Raw genomic sequence first — 20,535 nt, 5'->3', positions numbered from 1 at the left:
TACCACCAGCCTGTAACCATATAGTGAAGGTTTTCCTGAAAAATTATATCATATCAACTAACTATTTATCATGTCCTAATGCGAAATCCGATCTCGATTGAACACGGATGAAAAGGAAAGCCATGTCTGAGTGGTATTCAACAACAGCTGATCAGGTTCGACGTGCGTAGGCAACACATTATTTGTTCTGTCGGATATTGGACAACATTCAGGTGATTTTCGCACCGTCACCTCGGCTCACATCAACGAATCTGTTCAGTTATTCATCTGACAAGCCACTGCACTAATCACTCAATAATGAGTTTCTACGAAGCAGCCATTCCACACCCGCCTTTCCTTGATAAGCCCCGTGAACAGTGGATACGCTTGTAGAACTACTTTTCTGTACACTGAAACCGAAAACCCCAAGTGGTTACAACTGTGTTATTAGAAGGATATCTCCACCGTCAAATTAACAGGAAACGCCATCGTCACTATGTGTGATAATCTAAATGTGAGCCAGTGCCTTCTCCGAATGACCGCTCTGAGATGGATTTTATGGAAGAATGACGCTTGAAATCTTTCCTGACGAGGAACACTGTTCTATTGTCCTCAAGCTTAGCTCCTCTTTGAGAACGTCTCTTTTGACGAAGTATAACTTTGTGACACCTTACATTAGTGTGTGATGCGATACGCATTTTTTCGACTTTGCCCGTTTTTGCCACTCACGTGATGCATGGGAAAGGGATGACGTTTTGAATAAGGAGCCAATAGGGTAAGCCCAAGTTTGAAAGGCATTGCGGAGATTGTGAAAACAGCTGGTGCGCACGCATAACACGAGACCTGATAGATTGGTACTTTTTGTACTTTAGCAAACAGAAAGGACACAGGTAACAGAGTGAGAAGATAGGCGGCTATTATTATACCAACCTGCCAACTACATCGTTTCGCATCATGAATCGATAAATTCTTCTAGTAATGAACTGTTCTGATGAGTAACCGATTGGTTATCCATGTGACAAATAGGATCGGAGCTAGTGGATCGATAGCGATAAATTGTTCAGTTCGCACTGGTGTCACGGATATTCATAAGGTCGAGTTATCGTTGTTTCATTGAGAGATTGGTTGTCAAGAGTGAAAACCCCGTATGTCACACTGCCTATCTTGACTGGTCATCCACCGATATAGTTCGAGAGTGCAGGCAGTTCGGAGACAGCAGTCAGTATGCTCACCTTCACATTACATTGGTGGAAACGTGAGACTCATTAATTTCCCGTTTATGATGTTGTTCCTGTGCCATACAAAACCTGCTCCATGTTTCAGTTTCCACGGTATTCCAGATGTAGCTAGATATGTTCTTGAAGAAACACACTGCTTATGGGGTTGCTGAAAAATCTTCGATAGTCGACTACTGGTTTCTTCCTTCCTGGAGCTAACCAGGTTGATACAATTTTCATCAACTTTATTTTTTATTCATTTTGCACGCGTTCTGTCGATAAAACATAGTTGGATATCGAGAATATCGTACCAACTGAGATATGAAACTGTCTCTTTGCAGTACACCTAGTTGAAGAATATTAGAAACATAGGATTTAGCCGGGAGGCAAATGAACCTTCAGCTACGGACAAGTTAGCCTGCAGATGAGTGCATTTCGACGTTTTGCTCAAATCTGGTGTTAAATCAGATTGACGGAATCTCGCAGAAACTGACTTCTTTATGAGCACAGAGCAGGATGAAACCGGTATTGGAGGAGTCCTCAGTAGCCGTATAAGCTGTTTGCTCTGTGAGAAGCTCTGTGAGATGCGAAGTCAACGCTGAAGTTTTGGTGGGATTCTTGGTTCTACCGCACTTTTACTGAAAGCTTTTGGATGAGGGGACGTGTAGCGTTCATTACGGTAACGAATGCCTAAAAGGTGAAGGACGAGCATCAAGAGTCGTGTGGTGGATGGAGATCGATGCTCCTGGACTTTTAGGGTTTGCGTCAACCATGTGAAAGGTTGTGTGGAATAATTTAACAATCACGGGTTTTCTGTTGATCGGTTTGAATTTGACTTTCGTCGGCTTGCCACACAGTAGTTTTCATCAACACCTATTAGATGACATCCAACTTTTGCCACAAATCATTCACCCGAAATCCCTTTTAATCTCACTCTGCTGAGTTCATCAATGTGACAAACGAATTCGACAGTAGAAGCCATCTTACCGTGTACAATACCACTTTCCCTGAGGAAGGTTTAGGAACCCTTTTGCTGTTTAGTATCCATACGCGTATATATATACCAAAAATATCATAAAGAACAACCGTTTCTGGACCGACGCCATCTGCTTTGGAAGATCTACTTGAGAATGAAGATGCAGAAACCCACTATCTCCTCAGTGTTTAGTTGTTTTGCTGGTTGCTGACTTGCGCAACTACCTGTTAGACGATTTAACCTGGTTTTCTACTTAACAGTATTCTGTAACAACTACTATCATTTTCGCTCTGTTTTTGACTCTGACACACACGAAGGTAGTTCATTTGGCTGTTTATCTGTTAGTCGAGCTTCTGAATTTTCCCACAAATGCTTCATCACTAATCGTGAAGACATCGTTATCATGCGGTGTATGGAATACGCATTCATTGGTATTCGGGTGTGTGTGTGTGGGGGGGGCGAGATCGCTCTGCGGTTACGGCGCGAATTTACTGACCGGAAGGTCCGTGGTTCGAGCCCGACTTCTGCCTTTCGACTTCCCCTGTCTGGGCTTCGGCAACCTGACAGTATCTCAGCCCTCATGCTTCCTTCGGATGGCATTGCAGTTAGACACCAAAAGGGTGTTGCAGCTGAACAACGCTCTTTTTTACTCACGTGCTATTCACTCACATGTTTCCTTCTTTCTAATCTCTGTGTTCCATTGATGTTTTCTATGGATTCACTTTTACTCACCTTTGTCTACCTCAGTCGCGTGTTGTAAAAGTTGGTCAGAATGTGGTAATTCCCTCCACACCGTTGCACTACGTCGGTTTTACCAGTGTCCCATTCTTCTGTAGTTGACTATGCTTTTTTCCACAAATGCTTCATTGACATTGCACCTTGAACCCTTAGGGCGCACTTGTGTGTGTTCGATAAATAAGATTAACAAACAGGTTGGGATTGCCAGTCAAACTATGGGGATTGTTTGAGCGACGATAAGAGGTCTAAGGTCATCCCTATAATGCCAGTGGGAACTCTGTTGAAGGATAACGCGGAGTAATGTGTTGTCTACATTCGCTATTCTCCCAGATTTTTCGTAAGCATATGCGTTGTCGTGTCACAAGACAGGATCAATTCACTGTACACCATAGAGCCACCTAAAAACAACACCGGAAATAGTACGTAATGCAGCCTCACGGAACATATGACCTTCATTGTTTCATACACTGTCAGCTTAGAACAATGTCTGGAAGAACTACATTACTTTTTAAGACGCACTACTCTAAAGGTCATGCATGTTCGTTTAATGAACGAAAAAGACTGTCTTGCGATCGTCCTTACCGGTGAAAATTTTGCCTAATTAAAGGAGAAGTTGGAGCAAAGTGTGGAATCTGATCAAAGACAACACCTAATTCAAATTCAGAATAAACATCGCATGATTTTAAATCAGCATCACTTACTTCGACAGCCTTCTTCCTGTCTGAAAAAATAGACAACACCTAATTCAAATTCAGAATAAACATCGCATGATTTTAAATCAGCATCACTTACTTCGACAGTCTTCTTCCTGTCCTGAAAAAATATTTTGCTGAGTCTGTAGCTGAGAAGAAAAACCGAACTCCAGGCTTATTTTTGCGAAGGATTTTCTTCAGTACATACACTATCAAGAATCTCACGCCGGTCATTTGGCATTCAAGGCATGTACCCTGATCCTACTCAACAAACGCACACTAGAACATAGGAAAATCTATTAAAATGTGAATGATACGAATATATATGCAGAAAATCTTACAGCTGACAGTATGTAAAAAACTGTAGAACTTTCAGGTGTTTTTTGGTATCCGCTTAGGGAAGTCCTGATGGGTGTGTCAATCTACCGACCAGCTCAGTAACTTGTTTGATGTTCGCCGCGTCTGAAAAGCACAGGTATCCTCGGTTTTGCCCAAGTGATAATTCAGATGTGGGTATCAGTAGTGATTTGTCGTATATCAGATGACGATCCCTAATCCTGATGCGTCCGGGCGCATATCCCAACGACTTGTTTTGATTAGAGCATAAGTTCAGTCTAGCACTTACCGTCTGACATGGTAATAGGATACAAGAAAAACTGCCCAACGGACTCCACACCTACTCATAGGTGTACACGTTTTTCTGTCAATTTTAAAACAGCGGAAATTTCCAGTGGTGTAATGGTCCAAACATGATTTCCAGACAGAATGGCTGGCCTAAACTTGTGTAGTATCATTCTGGGTAAACATCACAGAAGGCCAGTCTTGCTGGCATTTTTGTCAATATCTGATGTTTTGAGCCAGTATTGTTAATATGCTGAAATGTAACCGTTGGCTTTCACCACTATTTCAGACTGAATAATTCTCCTGTGCAGCTCACTCTGACATTCGATCGATTGCTTCATCTCTCATGTGGTCATAAAACTCAGTGTATCGTTTTGTTCCAAATTCTCCACAGGATAGGCATTTTAAAATGTCTTACACCAAACATTCAAATACCTGCAGCTGTTTCAAACTTTCAGATGAAATATATCACACTTCCAGGGAATGAAACGACCCCAAAGTAAGAACCACTGTCCGAGTAGAATCTACTTTTGATGCGATATCTGAAGGTCATTTTTTGACGGTGAGTTTGCGAAACTTGCCTCAATGTTGCCATCATTCCTCTGGGACCAAATATATTTCATTGTTTTAGATGAAGGAAGTAAACAGGAAGAAGCTGAAATGTGAATCTTGGAGATCTCAACTGATCGACTGATAGGTGACCTTGTGTTAATGAGTCTCAATGGAAAATACGCCTGTGGTGTACGTGTTACTTCTCACATCACGTAGACCAATGTCCAGCGGTTTCAGTCACTGAATGACTTCACAGAGAGTAGTCCGACCTCACGGATAACTGACTGACAGTTCCTGAAGTAACTATTTTGGTGAGTCCACCCCTAATACGAGATCACCATACTCCAGTTTTACTGGGTCGCAATAACTTTCAAAGTTGGGCTATGACTTGCAAGGAGAGCGTTGCAATCATCCCCGGTGTCACACAAGAGACGCAAGATTCGATCAAAATACAATCACTTGCAGATAATTCGGTCTTGACGGGAGACTCATCTGTAACCCAGCTGAATCTCTCGTTTATGATGTTTTAAGTCGGGTTTCAGGTGAGTCTTCCGTCATATTGGTACGCAAATGAGTGTATTCCACTAAGTTTGTGCAATTTTCGTACACGTAGAACATAATGTTGATGGAAACTAGGGGACTGTACCTATACGACAATCCCCAAGAAAAAAGAAACCGATAGTGGGTTGTCGAAGCGTTTTCAGCAACCTTTTAAGTAGTGTATTACGTCCGTAGATGCATGGTTTGTTTTCTTGCCCACAGTTGTCAATAGTGTCGAGGTTTCTTCTAGTTCCAATTGATTATCTGATGCTTTCTTATGTATGAAAATACTTGCACTAATATTCATTGTTACAATGATAAAGTGTTTTGTGATTTCCTTTGGATTATGTGTTCAGTCCCAATTGTGATCTTTGCTATGCACAGCGGGGACAGATTGAAAACTTCGACAAGTTAGCCCATTAAAATTCCCTAATATAAATGGCAAACCCATTTTTAAGAGTGAAAGATGTATCCACATCAATTCGTAATACACTGCTCATAAGGTTGCTGAAAAATGTCGACAGCCCCACGACCCGTTTCACCCTTCCTGAGGCGGCCTGGTGCAGCACATTCAGTTGCCTGGAGACATCACAAACAAGATATTCAGCTGGGTTCCAGGTGAGTACCTCGCAAAACCAAATTCGTTTGCAAATGAGTGTATCTGCATCAGATTTTCGCATTCCGTACGTGCGAGGACGAATGACTTGAGAGCGAAAATCGATGGCATACTAACCAGACCTGATTTATTCAACAACTTGTTATCGTTTTCCTTGGAGTCAGATGACAGTAGTGTAACATTTATGCTGACCGAAAGTCTGCTCAGGCGAAGCTCATAATAGGCATATGAACACACAGCCACCTTGTTACCGCAGAAGATGCTTTTCAATTGTTGAAAAAATCCACCCCACCTAATGAAATCATAATGGGTCTTTTCCAGATAAGCCCTGCCACTAATGCAAAAGTGCATGTGCGAAAAAATTAAGCCCCGCCACTTCTGCCAGATCCAATTTAATGTGCGCACACAACCTTGCTCTATTTTTGGTGAAAAGAGTTCCTTATCCGCATCTAGGCTCATTTTGGGCGAAAATTTTCTTCGTTCGGACGTAAAACCTTAAATGAACTTTCTGACGCTTTCAACTCTCATTCGTGACAAGGAAACGGCAATACGTTACTTAGGATAGTAATTCTATTCATTTATTGCTGGTCCAAAAAATTTGGCCAAAATCTAACTCTGCTCAGAGGAATTATCGATTAGCCACATGACCGCTGTTGACTAGAAGAACTTTCTTCGCGAAGTTTGCGCCTTGCAGTCTCCAACAGTTATCGGCGGTCCAGGTCTACACGTCGAGATCGATGAAACGCCACTATCTCGCCGTAAAAAACACGCAGGGCGAGTCCTTCCCCAGCAGTGGATTTTCGGAGGAATCTTTCGGAAACTAGAGAGGTTTTCATGTATGCAGTGCCAGATCGAACTGCGACCACTTTGATGGGCACAATCCAGGCCCGCATCGCTCCCGGCTCAGTCATCATCTCCGACATGTGGGCATCATACCAAGGAATTGAAACGATGATTGACATCAACTATACTCGTGAACCGGTTAAGCATACCAAAAATTTGTGGATCCAACGACTGGAGCTCACACACAAACCATCGAATCTTTTCGGCAAGTCTACAAGTTTCAGAATAAACGCCAACACCGATCTTTAGTGAACGGCTGCTTGTGTGAGTTCGTTTGGAGGCAAAGGTACCGGAAAACGGACGCTTTCATGCAGATTATTAATGAAATGTCCCAATTTCACCCTCTTTAATAAAAACTAAAATTACAACTCCCATATCCTCTTTCTTCCCATCTTTCTTGGGTGGCGGGAGTTAGTTTTTGGCGGGGCTTGTCTGGAAAAATCATCACAATGGGCCACTTGTAAGCCGCAGGTGTTTTGCGTACAGATCTTTCAAGCGTAGCTCCGCAGTTACCCCTACGACATTGAGCATAACGGTCTGGCAAAATCGAACATATGTGCATGGTTCACAAGTGCACGTCACGTGTGAGGATTCACGTGAATGGGCAGTATAATGAAAGTAGGAGGAGTGATGCTGGCCAGACAAGTGGAATCGATTAATCATTTAGAGAGAAGAGGAAAAACGTATCAGATATGCAATCATCTTACTAAAAGATTTTTTTGCTGTGAGTGAATGTAACGAACCAAGAGGCTTACAAACTACCCTCACTCCAAACCCTCCCACAAGATATTTAGTTATCGTGTTCACCGAATCCAACCTAATTCATTAATTCGAGTGTGACTGTGAAGCTGGACACATCGGTAGAACCATTAGACACACTGGGTTACTAATAGGAAGATGGTACCGAAGTGACTGGTCAAAGTAGGTCCCAAATCCGTCCGTACTAACCATTTTTTAGACATATTAGCCACAATATAGACATAAAAGTGACTGGGAGGTCATTTTTTTGTCCAATCACGGCAACACATCCTTTCAAGCCAACTTTGTGTGTACAAAAACAACTACTGAATGGCAAACTAATCATCCATTTACCGCATGTGTAGTATTTTTTTTCATTTTTATAAGTCGTCTTGCTTTACTTTAACTAATTCTGAAAATCCCTTTTGTCATTACAAGCACCTATAGCATTAAAATCTTGATATCTTTTAATACGGTGGTGACGGGCGTTCAATCTGCCCCCCACTTCAACGACTAACATATTTCATTGATCAAGTTGACTTCACGTGTTCTGCTTTCGTTATATTAAATGATGCGGCTACTCACACCAGTGCTTATATACTCGACTTTTCGTGACTTCAAAGCTTATTATCAGAGGAGTGACTGTCCAGCTGCGAACGAAACATCTAAGTACAAAACGTCCCACGCCCTAAATTTGGCCCGGTTTTTGAAATACAAATGTTGAAACCAATTAACTATCTAACGAAGTGAAATGAAAAACCATCGTTTTACGTGATCTGCAGCAACTGCCCTGAAAATTTTTTGAAATATGAAACATGCAGTCTTCATATCTGCAAAACGTAATATGAAGTAGAGCGATGACCCTACTTGGAACGTGGAAGACCGTGAAACGAGTGACCACCACATTTCACTGTTGAGATCTACACACTGAATGAGCAAATTTTGCAGTAGACTAAAGCACTGGGACTATTCCTTTGGTCCAAATTCCCTATCCTGATTTGCCTGTCTTAGGTTTCAACCCGAGAAATACCAGCTATCTAAGATTCTGTTCCATTTCAACGCGTAAAAGTATTGAGTATGACTACTGTCGCCTTTACTCTGTCATCAAGGAAGGTTCACCAACTTTCGAAGCATGGTTCTGGTGTACCACTGACCAAGAAACAGGAAAGCCTAAACATATAGATGCGAGCCTAAGAGCTCGGAGACATATTACCCCCAGATCTTTGGCGTGCAAAGATGTTTACTGTACCCTCTATACATTCTCGTCATAGTAGAGCTGTGATTAACTGGCAAAGAGTGCTTCATTGAACTTTTTGCTCATAGAACTGGCACACTACGGCAGGGCTGCCGTAAAGACTTCTTTTTTGCAACAAGAACAGCCTCATAATGTGGCCGATAACCTTTAGTGTAAACATCCTGGCCAAACGAATCCCCCTGTTCAACAATGAAGGTTTTGTTAATCCATCGCTCTTATCAGAGCATGTTATGGTGTCAGATTTCTAGACATTAGTAACTAGCCTGTCCATATCGGATGACAACAGCAATGTGCAATGCAGCAACTGATCTGTAACTGTAATTTCACAATGACTAGTACATACCATAATGATCGAGACCGGTGTCTCATACACACATGAGATCATTGAAGAGAAAATCGGCAGGCCAAAGAATCGGACTCGGTGGTATGAAAACCTATCATTAACGAGCCATTTGGCCAACATAATTCTCTACCGCAGCAAGGTTTCGATTATGATGGTCATCACCGCATGGCAGATACATACAGTCCCGAATTCGCCCGAGACATTCACTTGAACATAAGGTCGACAGGTGGTCTGCAACTACGGTGGCATAATTCTGTCGTCGTAAGATAGAGATTAATGCTGCCACCTCGACAGCTGACCACACATCTGACCATCTGGTTCGTCCAAGTCTCACTAACAGAGTACATCAAAGCAGGCAAAACTTGGAGATTTAACTGACATGAATACCTCTGGGGCAATTTGCACGAAAGTGTCGCCTGACGAATTCTAGGTAACCCGACAACCCGAATCGACTCAGGTCGGCGCACACGGTGCGCGATCCGCTGAAGTTGACGCGACAAACACCTTAGACCTTTTATTGCTACTACAGCTGACATAAGTAGTCGGAAACATGCATGGAAGTATTAAATGTGGAGTAAGATGGACTTTGCTACAGGAAAGCATCTATGGGGCTACTGTACTGGTAGCTCACAAGAACTAAGTTTTAGCACGACCATGGCGATCGGAAACCTCGTAAATTTAGACCCCTCGTTTGTAGAGACACGAAGCTTTAAACCATGTCCACTCCCTGATAATGTGACTTCAATGGGCTTTCGGGTTCACGCTTCAGTCGAACCATGCGTAACCGTTGTTCTAAGACAAGAAGCACGCTAGAAGCACGCTTGTCATCGCCAGATTTGCTGTTGAGGTCATAACAATCAGGCTTTTCATAAAACCAGCCTGAAAATCATCTTGAGAGCCATGAACGGTAGTGACATTGTTTCACTGTGGACACTACTCAAGAGTAATCACGTCGAATGCTTCCGCCTCATATTCAAACATTTCAGCATTCTGTCTATGGCGACGCTTATGAACGAGTTGATTATTGTTAGATATATCGAAATAAGAAACTACCTATCGCTAGATCAATGAAAACACGTGCTGGCAGCCAAGAAAATTCTTGTTACAGTGTGTTTCGAAAACAACCGTGGAAAAGCGGCGGATCGATAATCGGTGAGTGAGCTCGTACTTTTGTCTCGTTCACAGCTTTTTTCCGCTTTAGGGTCAGTTCCCTTCAAGCGCAAATGTTACTTCTGGGCAGGTTCTTCACGGAATTCATCAGATACTCTAAGTGACATGATTTTGCAAAGTGGATACCGTACACAAATTCGGAGATACTGAAAACCAGGTGTGAAGTGTCTGTCACAAAACATAACCCCGGCAGACGTCGCGACATCATCTCTTATTTTCATAATAGAAACCGTTACAAGATCGATTTTACCACGTTGGTATTCCTTGGATTATCGCGTGAATTCACAGGTGGTCATACGTTGGGGGAGAACATAGTTTTTCTGCGATGCTGTAAATGTGACCTTCAAGTAACTGGATAAGGCTGTCGCCATGGTTACGGATGATAACAGTGGGATTCTGAGCTGAATATAAAAGAATATATATGATGATGAGTAGCTTTAAAAGCAACCGAAATTACTTCCTTGCCTATAATTATATTGCTTCAATGAGTTTGAAGGATGTATGGGATCAAGTGTTACCAGAATGCAACCGGCAGTAGGCAACGAGTAATCAAGACAAAATTCACCTGGACTCGTACGGTACTGTAGCGGGATGTGTTAAGAAGAAGCATCTATTTGGGTAGTCCACTCTAAATGATCTACGAAACAATGCGATTGGTCCGGTGTGAATGAAAATCGATCAAGCACTGAGTGAACCCAGAAGGAAGTCCAGAAGTGATGTATGCAAGAGAAACTGGCAGCTGGTAGCCCTCGGATTAGCAGCACACCGAAGTCGAGGACTCATCGTATAGCAGGTATTTGAGCTTAATCGGTTCGGTCAGTGCACGTTGTGAGTTGAAACTTATTAGCCTAGTGATCAAAAGTGATAAGGGATAGTTAAGTTGGGGAAATGGAATGAGTTGTAGTGACTGAGGTGGACGAAATCAGTGAACTTCTTGTATGAGTATGGCGCCGTGACAACAGGTCTGTTAAGAAGGATCTGGTGGTCTTGATTATCATAGTATCATTGCTGGTTGGAAAATTATAACTATACTCAGAGATCTTGCTTCACAGTAACATTTTGTCTGTAGGACTTTAGAAAGTCACGCAACAACTCTAGATATCACCGGGAGGCACCGCGCTCCTTTCAGCCCTACAGTGACCGTGTGTGGTCTCCGTTCTTGTATGTTGTTTGTGCTTGTCTCTTACAATGACCGCTCGTTTGTCTAATCGCCGTGTGTCTCACCAACAGCCCAGATGTTCTTGAAGAGTTAATAACAAACACGACACCCTCGTTGATGTGATCTTATCCACTGATCCAACTTGTCCTCAGTAGGTCGAGAATCACCGGCCAATTTTATTCGGCCCTATATCTGAATGAAGTCCAAGCAATCCTATCGACGGGGTCGTTTGCTATGATGGGTGACCCGCTTGTAAATCGGTTTCCCCCACTTGGATAAAACCACTGAGGTTTACACTATGTCCATCTGGTACGCACATTTCATTGGTATTTGTTAATTCTTCATCGATTTTATAAAACGCACGTTTGCTGATAGGTGGGGAACACAGTGGTTCCTCCCCACGATCAATCAATCGCCACACCAAACAAATGCACTCCTTCGTTTTATGAGAAAACGCAATTTTCAACTTCATGATTGATTTAGGGTAAACACAGATAATCTGCAAGTATCCTTCACTAGTCAACTGCACGTGATACTGAGTCATACTAGTGTCAGCTTTATTCCACTGACACTTACAAGTGCTTCGGGTAGTTACTTTAAGTTTATTTTTTAAAAATGCAGCCGGCGATCAGTTGTGGAAAAGTGCGCGCAACGCCTTTTTAACGATAAAACATCACAAAAGACACTTTCCGGATGGTTCTCTCCAAATGCCATCACTCTACTGCATTTTCCTGGATTGTAAACATATTAGTAAAGTTTCCAGTGTCTCAATTCATTGATTCTGAATCCCACATGCACAGTTCATTCGATGCTGATATACGGGGTGCACTCCATAGCTCCTGAAAGGAACATAAGTGCGAAATGGATGAAAAAGTTGCCTATCACAGAGCGATCGCATCGGAACATTTCATTTGCTCAGATCAAACTTGGAAAATTCTATCCATGTGAATGGCTTTAGTATGTGCAATAGGTTTAAAATTCCCATGGAGCCAAATTAATTCTCAAAACTGGCTGGAAAGAAAATCATGTACTACATCGTGAACAACATACTGTTGCTGTGAAACTTCTAAAGAATGGTTTCTCTTTCAGATCTATCCTATTTGGCGTACAAGTGTTGAAACCGCCAGTCCTTCTTATCGAAGTTGGTTGCCCCTCCATAAGAAAAGGCCAATTAGGTAGAAAAACAGCCCTTCACTTGTTCAGATTGTGAAGAAAGTTTCAGCGTATCACGCCAATTTCATGATTTCGGTCTGCCCACCTAATTCTACTGTAATTTTGGTGCAGTCATGCATGGATCACAGGGGCTTCTTTGACCTTTTGCATTCAGATTACGACCAAGGTCACTGCGGGTCTAAAAAAAGATGGTCACATTTCCGAAAAAACAGATAATGTCACACTCCAGAAAAACAATAAGTGAGGAACTCCAAATGGGACCTTTTGCTACAACCAACTTTGGATCACAATTTGCACCAGTAAGTGGAAAACCGACGCGCTGTAATTTCTTGTACTAAAAAAAGAAGTTATATGATAGCATTCTCAATAATGTGCATACAAAACAATGGTCTCTTGGGTATTACAGCTAAAACGATTTCACTGTAGAGTGTGTAATCATCAATGGTCATGACGAACAAAGCAACATGACTGAACCAAACCTCATCATCAAAAACACAGAGAGAAAGGAATTTAGACAGGAGTTTCCAGTCATATACCTGGCGGTTCGCATTTCGTACTATTCTGAGATTGCTGAAAATTCTCAGCAGTTCCCTTGATATCTGTGCAACAGTTGGCTGGATTCGCCATAGGGAAGGAAAAGGCTTGGCTATTTTCGCTACTCCCAAGCAGTCAGATGTTCTGACCACTACAGTGGCTGCCACGCTGCACCCAAGTCTTCTTGTACCCCTACTGTAAAGCATTCGGTTGCTTTAAGTCTGCGAGATTTACCATTCAAAGCTCTGTATCTGTGGCTATTGCGCATGTAAGAAACTATATGGGGCCTTAGTGCGCTAGAATATTATTTACTGGGATGAGTTGTTTGGAAATTGATCAGGTGTTCGTCAGTTTATTTGCCGGACATGGCTAATGGCTTAAAAAAGTCTAGTAAAGAATCGAAGAGACCATTAGTGCAATGCTGACCAGGCTGTAATAACCACCTTTAGAACGGCAGTCAGCGTGGAGGAAGAAGTTTTGGGGACAAATTTCTTTTGCAAGGGAGGTGAAATTGTCTAGGTTTAGATTCGCGATATTTTGCCCCTGGAGAGGGCCAATAGAAGCACTTTAGGTATACAATGGCCTATATGATGCTTCGCCTATCGTGCCCAGATGCTGATTTCGCAAAACCAACAGGTAATCTGTCCGGGTTTATTCGCCAAGTGTATCCACTAGAGATCTACCACATGAAACTAGTTGGGACTAAGTTTTCGGATGAATCAGCTCAGGGACTCGTTTTCGAACGAATTTGTAGCACATCAGTCTGAAACAGCTTTTTCGGTATTACACAATCGCTTCTGCTGACTACACGAACACTTTGGTCACTTATTCCTACTACAATCGTCTAATACTACTTATGGTGAATCAACGCGTTAAAGAACTGCTTAATTTTGGGCAGTAGCAGGAAGTCTTGTCGAACACAGCTCTATCTCAGAATTCATAGAAAGGCGGAATAATGGCACTATATGTTGTCGGAGCAAAGGGTTATGGTCTGTGTCATTTAAAAGAAGAATAATGCCGAATGAAAATAGACTACGTTGAGGGTTCATGTCAAACATAAACGTGATTGGTGTGCCTATCTGGTGCCGAATGTTGCGTTACATTTCCTGGACCTTCGTGTATATTGCAAACAGGCTTCACCAAATTGGTTTTAATGTCGTGTTTGTAAGGATGTTAGTGATGCCAACTGGTACACTCCACTCCTGTCTGCTATTTATTTTTGAGGAGCATGGTCGCAACCATAAAAAGTAAATCCAAGCGGTAGACGTGGGAGAGTGTGGCGTTTTGTACCTTTATTTGGCTTCCATTATAACTCTACGTATTTCATCAATTGCATAATCGTTTCTGTTTGAATACGAAAAACTACAAAAAACGCGCGCTGGTACAGAACACAAACCTGGTCACGTGCTTCGACTTTTTCTTCTGATTTCGCTCGCGCTTGCAGCGGTCATTCGCGAATCTCATGTGCCAACTCTGATGTCAAAACATTTCAAACCATCTTTGGGATCTATTATGTGGGAACTGTTCAGAAGAAAACCCCTGGACCACCATAATTGGATCATTGTGTATTCGCTGACCTGGGCCAACGACGAGCTATTTTAGAGAGAACAATTGTTAGTGAGTCTGTTCCATCTGACCCCTTTATTATTGTATACCCAACCTAGCATTATTATTTTTATTTATTTGTCACACTCCTAGTAAAGTAACTTATTGGGTAGCCAGACCACTGCAAATTTGGTGAGCCCGAGTCTTTATAGATATTTTTGAAAACTTTTCATTTCAACTCGTCGTAATTTTATTTCTTTTGTCCGGTCATTATGGAAGCATACTTTGATTCAGCGGATTTAGTTGAGAATGCAATTAGCATGCGTTTACCAGACTATAATCCCCGCAATCCCAGGGTATGGCTTCACCAGGTGGAGGCCGTTTTTACTACACGACGCATCCCCTCCCAAACCACCCGATTTTCCTATGTTGTCCAGCCTCTTTCTTGTTATGTAGCAACAGAAGTAGAAGTAGCAGAAGCCACAGATAGACTGCCTACTCTGACTGCTCAACATTTAAAAGTGTTTTGCGGGACTTCGCTGGGCAGGAGGGAGTGTGTGGGCCTCAAGCCCGGTAGTAACTTGTAATCTCCATAATTTGATGCGACTTAAACGAGGCTTACATAAACTCATCAGGTGGTTTAAGGACCTGCTGTTGGTGGATACAGGCTCCTTTTCCCCCGAAAGTAAAGAGAAAGGCCTACTGCATCAATTTGTCTGTCAGACCCAGACAGACAGTTCCTTGGCTAGACGGGAAGGCTCGGCTGAGGCAACTGTCTCCATGCGTTTCTCGTCCCCACAAATCGCCACTTCTTTTGTCTTTCGGGCTTTGACGTTTATGCTTGCTCGACCCCAGCAACTTCAGGCTTCTCGTTCATGCAAGCCCAAGTTTTTGCATATACACAACTTAGCCATCCGCAAACGCAAAACCATCCACCGAGGTGTTATGTAGCTGATACTCTGGTTGCGGCATCAACAATCTAATTACCGTATCCATTACCATGATGGACAGCAATGGACAGAATGGATCTTCTTGCCTCACACCCCTGCGGCAGTGAAATCGTAATTAAGGAAGACTGCCACAGCATTCCCATAAGACTGTGCAGCGTATCGAACTAGAAGTGACGGTGCTCCAAACGCCTCTGCAGATTTGACAGTTATGTTAGTTGAGAACAGCTATATAGCCTGCTGCTGTCCCAATGTAGAAATTCAAAATGAAGCGACAGAATCTGCAGCCTACGCCTTCAGAGATCAGCAAGCTCCTTTTGAAAGTACTGAAGGATTGCGAGTGACATGGAGACCAATCACAGTTGGTTCGGTGAAGTTAGATTTGGAACTTTCGACAGTAATTTGATGCAAGCACGAAGCACACGGCTGACCACCTCTAGGTAGAAAGAGTGATTTGAAATACCCATTGAAGGCTTTGGCGTTCAACCTACAAAGCATCCTGGTCATGAACTTGACTGGATCTAAGGACAAAATGCCTATTTACGGGATCGTGCAACCGACTTCCTCACATGAAATTGGCTCCACCAAACTCCGTTTGGATGGTAGCACTGCGCGACTTGGGGCACAGTGGACCTGTTTCCACCACCACTTGGCATCTAGAGGTGAGCCTTATTTACCTTTGTATAGATCCTCCCAAGACCCACTGAGCACAGCAGATGCTGCAATTTTCTGTCGGTTTATGGATGGTGGCGTAGTTAGCTTGACGGATCTGCTTTCGGTTGGCCCGTATAGGATCAGCTAGCTAACGACGGCGTCGGGAGCAGGATTCCACATGTGTGGCTAGCGGCCGAGTTGACTGGCAGACTCAGCACGCCGTCATTTGAATCAGAGGTCCACGAGATACTACGCGCACATTCGTCAACAGCAATCCGGCTTGCGCAGTTGCTGTTGGTCGGAAGAGAAGTCTCTGACTGAATGATACAAAGAGTAATAATAATAACAGTTTTTATCCTCAACCTGTGGGTGGCGTACTATCTGGCATGATCATACATTAAGAGTCAGAGTGAAGCAGGACTGTGGGGTTTTTGGGTACTGGGGATTGCACGAAAAGAGGGTAATGTTATCAACGGTGGGAAGTATTCGATGAAATAATAATAATGGTAGGTTTCTTACCTAGCTTGTAGGGAACAATGGGCATGAGTCCGATTAATTCAGAGACTTGATCGGCTGACACGACCTAAAACTGAAACACCATCGCTGGCCATTTGAGACCTTGGGAGGTTTGATAAAAGGCCGGAGTCACAACAAGCAAAAGTGGAGATGGGGATAGAATAATTCGAATCGGGAGAACATGGCAAGCTTTCTCAAAATATGGTGTAAGCTGGAACTAAGCAGACTCACTGGTTGCACTGCTGCAGGGAAGTCAGGTGCAAAGGATAGGTTGGGGGCCAACCGAATACCGTATACGGAATTAAACTTGTGGAAGGAGCAGGCCGAAATTGCAGCAAAAAAAACAGGCTAGCCAAAGTTAAACGAAAATTCATCCCAGAGACGGTTTTTTGCAGTTTCTGCGGTTACTGGAACGAGTGGGCGAGAGGGCACGGTCGAGAGAGGGAAGGAATGATTGCGGGTGTGCTATCGAATTGGGTATGGCAGTGCCGTGCAATCATTGGCCTGACCTTTCGGTTTTTGGACAGCCCCGTAACGGACGTCACATTTAAGGTGATTGGGCTGGGATGTGCACTTATTTGGGTGGCGGAATTTATTTCAGGCTGGTCCAGGAAACAAGGTGGATCGAAGCCGATATGGAATTGCAGGTTTTCGTGGTCCGTTTGGAGATCCTGTGGTTGTATATGTAGATGGGTGAATGAAAGAGGGATCCGGTTGACACTTTCAGCGGTCGATTTTGGGGTTTTGGATGGTGAACGTTTAGTAAGCTGTCGTTGCAGCCAAGTACGAGCAACTTTGACCCTTGCTGTTTGAAGTTTTGAAGTAGAGAATAGGAGGTTCTGGTATGCCGGTAAGCGTGCAGCATCATTTTCGTCTGTCAATCGCATTAATATTGGGGAACGCAAAGACGGATTCGAATTTCGGAGTCGCCAGACTGTGTGGACGGAGTTAAGCGTGTTAGTTGCCGTCAGGAGAGCAGTTTATGTGAGTTGAAGATTCCTCATGGACGCTCATTCAAACCAATTACTCTAAGAAAAGTGTGAAATGTGTCTTTCTCCTTGAGCTGTAGCCCTGTGACTTTCACGCCTATGATCAGGAATCAGGCTCCGGTTTTTCTATCATCAACACCCATCAAAGATTCAGCTCCATGTGCGGCGATGGTAGGTGCAAAATCTATAATATACTAAGTACTTTACCGAACGTCAATAAAGAACGGAAACTACGACCGTGGCACAGAACTACGCCCGCCCGACGAATACAGGGAAGCGGGCACACGTAGCATGACAAACTGTAAGCAGGTAGCGAAAGGAAAAACAGTTATTTTCAAACATAGATCGGGATGCATGTTGATATGCAATTAGATATTGGTAAGATCAGCCAGAGATGGCCGAAAATAGATGTATGCTACAGCGGTGTAAGCTCCGTATCAAAGTTTGGAGTCAGATTTCCTGACATGTGCAGGACTTTCACTCCCCCATCATGTGACAGTAACCTGTATTATGCGCTGTGAAGCCTGTTTTTATATTAACCCTACATATACGGCCTGCTTCAACGTGAAACTTCGTCGGGCCTCTTTCTGGCTCCTAAGCTCGGATACAGAGGTGAGATAGGAAGAAATAATATTGAAAATTTTCCTGGGGCGTTGAACAACTGACAACGATTGCTGACGTAGAACCTTTCAAAAAGGTCAGCAGGACTAAGGTGAAGTTGCGCCTGGCCCACTAAAGTGCCTGCTGCTCGGATCTGGCTTGCAGCCAACTAAGTTGGTATTGCTGGGAAAAGCGAAAGATTGCTCACTTAGTTTTCCCGATAATTCTGTCGCTACGAATGAAACAAATGTGTTGTTGGATGTACTTGAGGATGAAGGGGGCGAACTACATTGATGACCTGAGGAGAGGTGTTGAAGGAATCCAGCGATGACAGTAGCCTTTTGTGCCGCTCAGTATTCGCCTAGAGGAATTTAATTAACGAAAGCCACTGCGCTTCCAAGACTATCACTTCATTGTGCTAAAATGAGTTGTTCTGCGGATTATTTGCATGAGTGATTAATTTAAGTGGGAGAATCCCCGACAATATGATTCAACACTAACCATGAAAGCAGTGTTTGGTGGAGGCTGTCGTGAACTGAGATGAAACGTGAATCGCTTACGATAGACAAAATTTGAAGGCAATTCTGCAGCTGAGATTTCAAGAAACTATACCGTCCTTGTAGATGCAAAATATGCATGGGCGACACCCCCTGCAAATAATTTTTGCTATTTTAACTGGTCGAACACGGAATTATTTGTTCAGGGGCCTCGATAATTGCCTTCTTGACTTAGCATCGAGGAAGGCACATTCATCATTGTTGGATAAATCGTGCGAGGTTGGAAGAACTTAAGATTGCAGATGTTGTTGTTGTTGTTGTTGTTGTTGTTGATGATGATGATGATGATGATGATGATGATGATGATGATGATGATGATGATGATGATGATGATGGCGTTCTTGATAAACACCAGAGTTCTGCATTGTAATTGGTGCAGTGGTCTGGCTACCCAAAAAACTACTTTATCAGGGGTGTGTGGCAAAGAAATAAAAATAATAACGCCATATTGAGTATACGATAATAGAAGTCAGATGGGACAGACTCGTTAAGAAATGTTCTCCTTAAAATAAATCATCGTTGTCTCAGGTCAGTGAATAAATAATAATAGAGCCATGGCTGTCCGGGGGTCTTCTTCTGAACACTTCCCACATATAATAAATTCCGAAGGTAGTCTGAAATATTTTAGTACCAGAGTTAGCACATGAGGCTCGCGAATGACCACTGTAAGCGCGATCGAAATCACAGGAGAAGGCCAGAACATGTTACCATGTTTGTGTTACGTGAAAGTGTACGAAATGCACGTTTTCGTGGTTTCCGTATTCAACCCAAATGATGGTTATGCAATTGAAAAAACGTATTGCTATAATGAAAGCAAAAGAACGATGCAAAACACAACACTGGAAAAATAATCCAGAACAACCATGCTGTTGGTCATAGCGGACAGCTGAACGAAACTAGATGATGCTAACGACTAACATGCGGCCAAAAGTCCAGGATGCTTAATCAGCTGGCTGAAGCGCGCCCATCCATCTGTGTTGTGGAAAGCCGTAGGTCCAAATAGTACAAAGCGAAAGGTTGAATTTTCAGGTGTTGGTGGTTGCGGGATTTTGTAGAACACACACTCACATGACTCTTTGAACGATCGTCCTCCTGTTTTAATTAGTACATATATCCTGCCGGGAAGCGAATGACCTTCTTGGTGCATGGTGTTCATTGAGCTACTGACGTCCTGAAATGAAAGACATGATCTAGGTTATCAAAATATCGCTGTGAGTCAGCCGACTTACAAACAGGAAGCAATATTTGCAAAACACAGAGATTACCTCTGTGACGACAATCTCGTATAGGATTGTTAATAATAGGCCACCTGGAACGGCTCATTCGCACTGCGTGATTTCCTTCGGCTTAGTGCCAATTGACGGTAAAGCCTCAAGAAATTGTAATGAACATGACTGATACTCTATTCATTGCTCTATTCATTATTCTCTTGTTTTAATATTCTATATGCTGTACATATACGCCAATTCCAATATATACGTGCTGGTTGTTACGTTGCGCTGAATTCTGGATTTCTGGTTCGTCTGGTTATACCGGTATACGTACGAAACTTAATTCTCACATTTTGGCGTCGCGATTGGA

The sequence above is a fragment of the Opisthorchis viverrini genome (genome assembly GCF_000715545.1).
Source record: "Opisthorchis viverrini unplaced genomic scaffold opera_v5_26, whole genome shotgun sequence".
NCBI classification, from domain to species: Eukaryota; Metazoa; Platyhelminthes; class Trematoda; order Opisthorchiida; family Opisthorchiidae; genus Opisthorchis; species Opisthorchis viverrini.
This window is presented reverse-complemented; position numbering follows the sequence as displayed.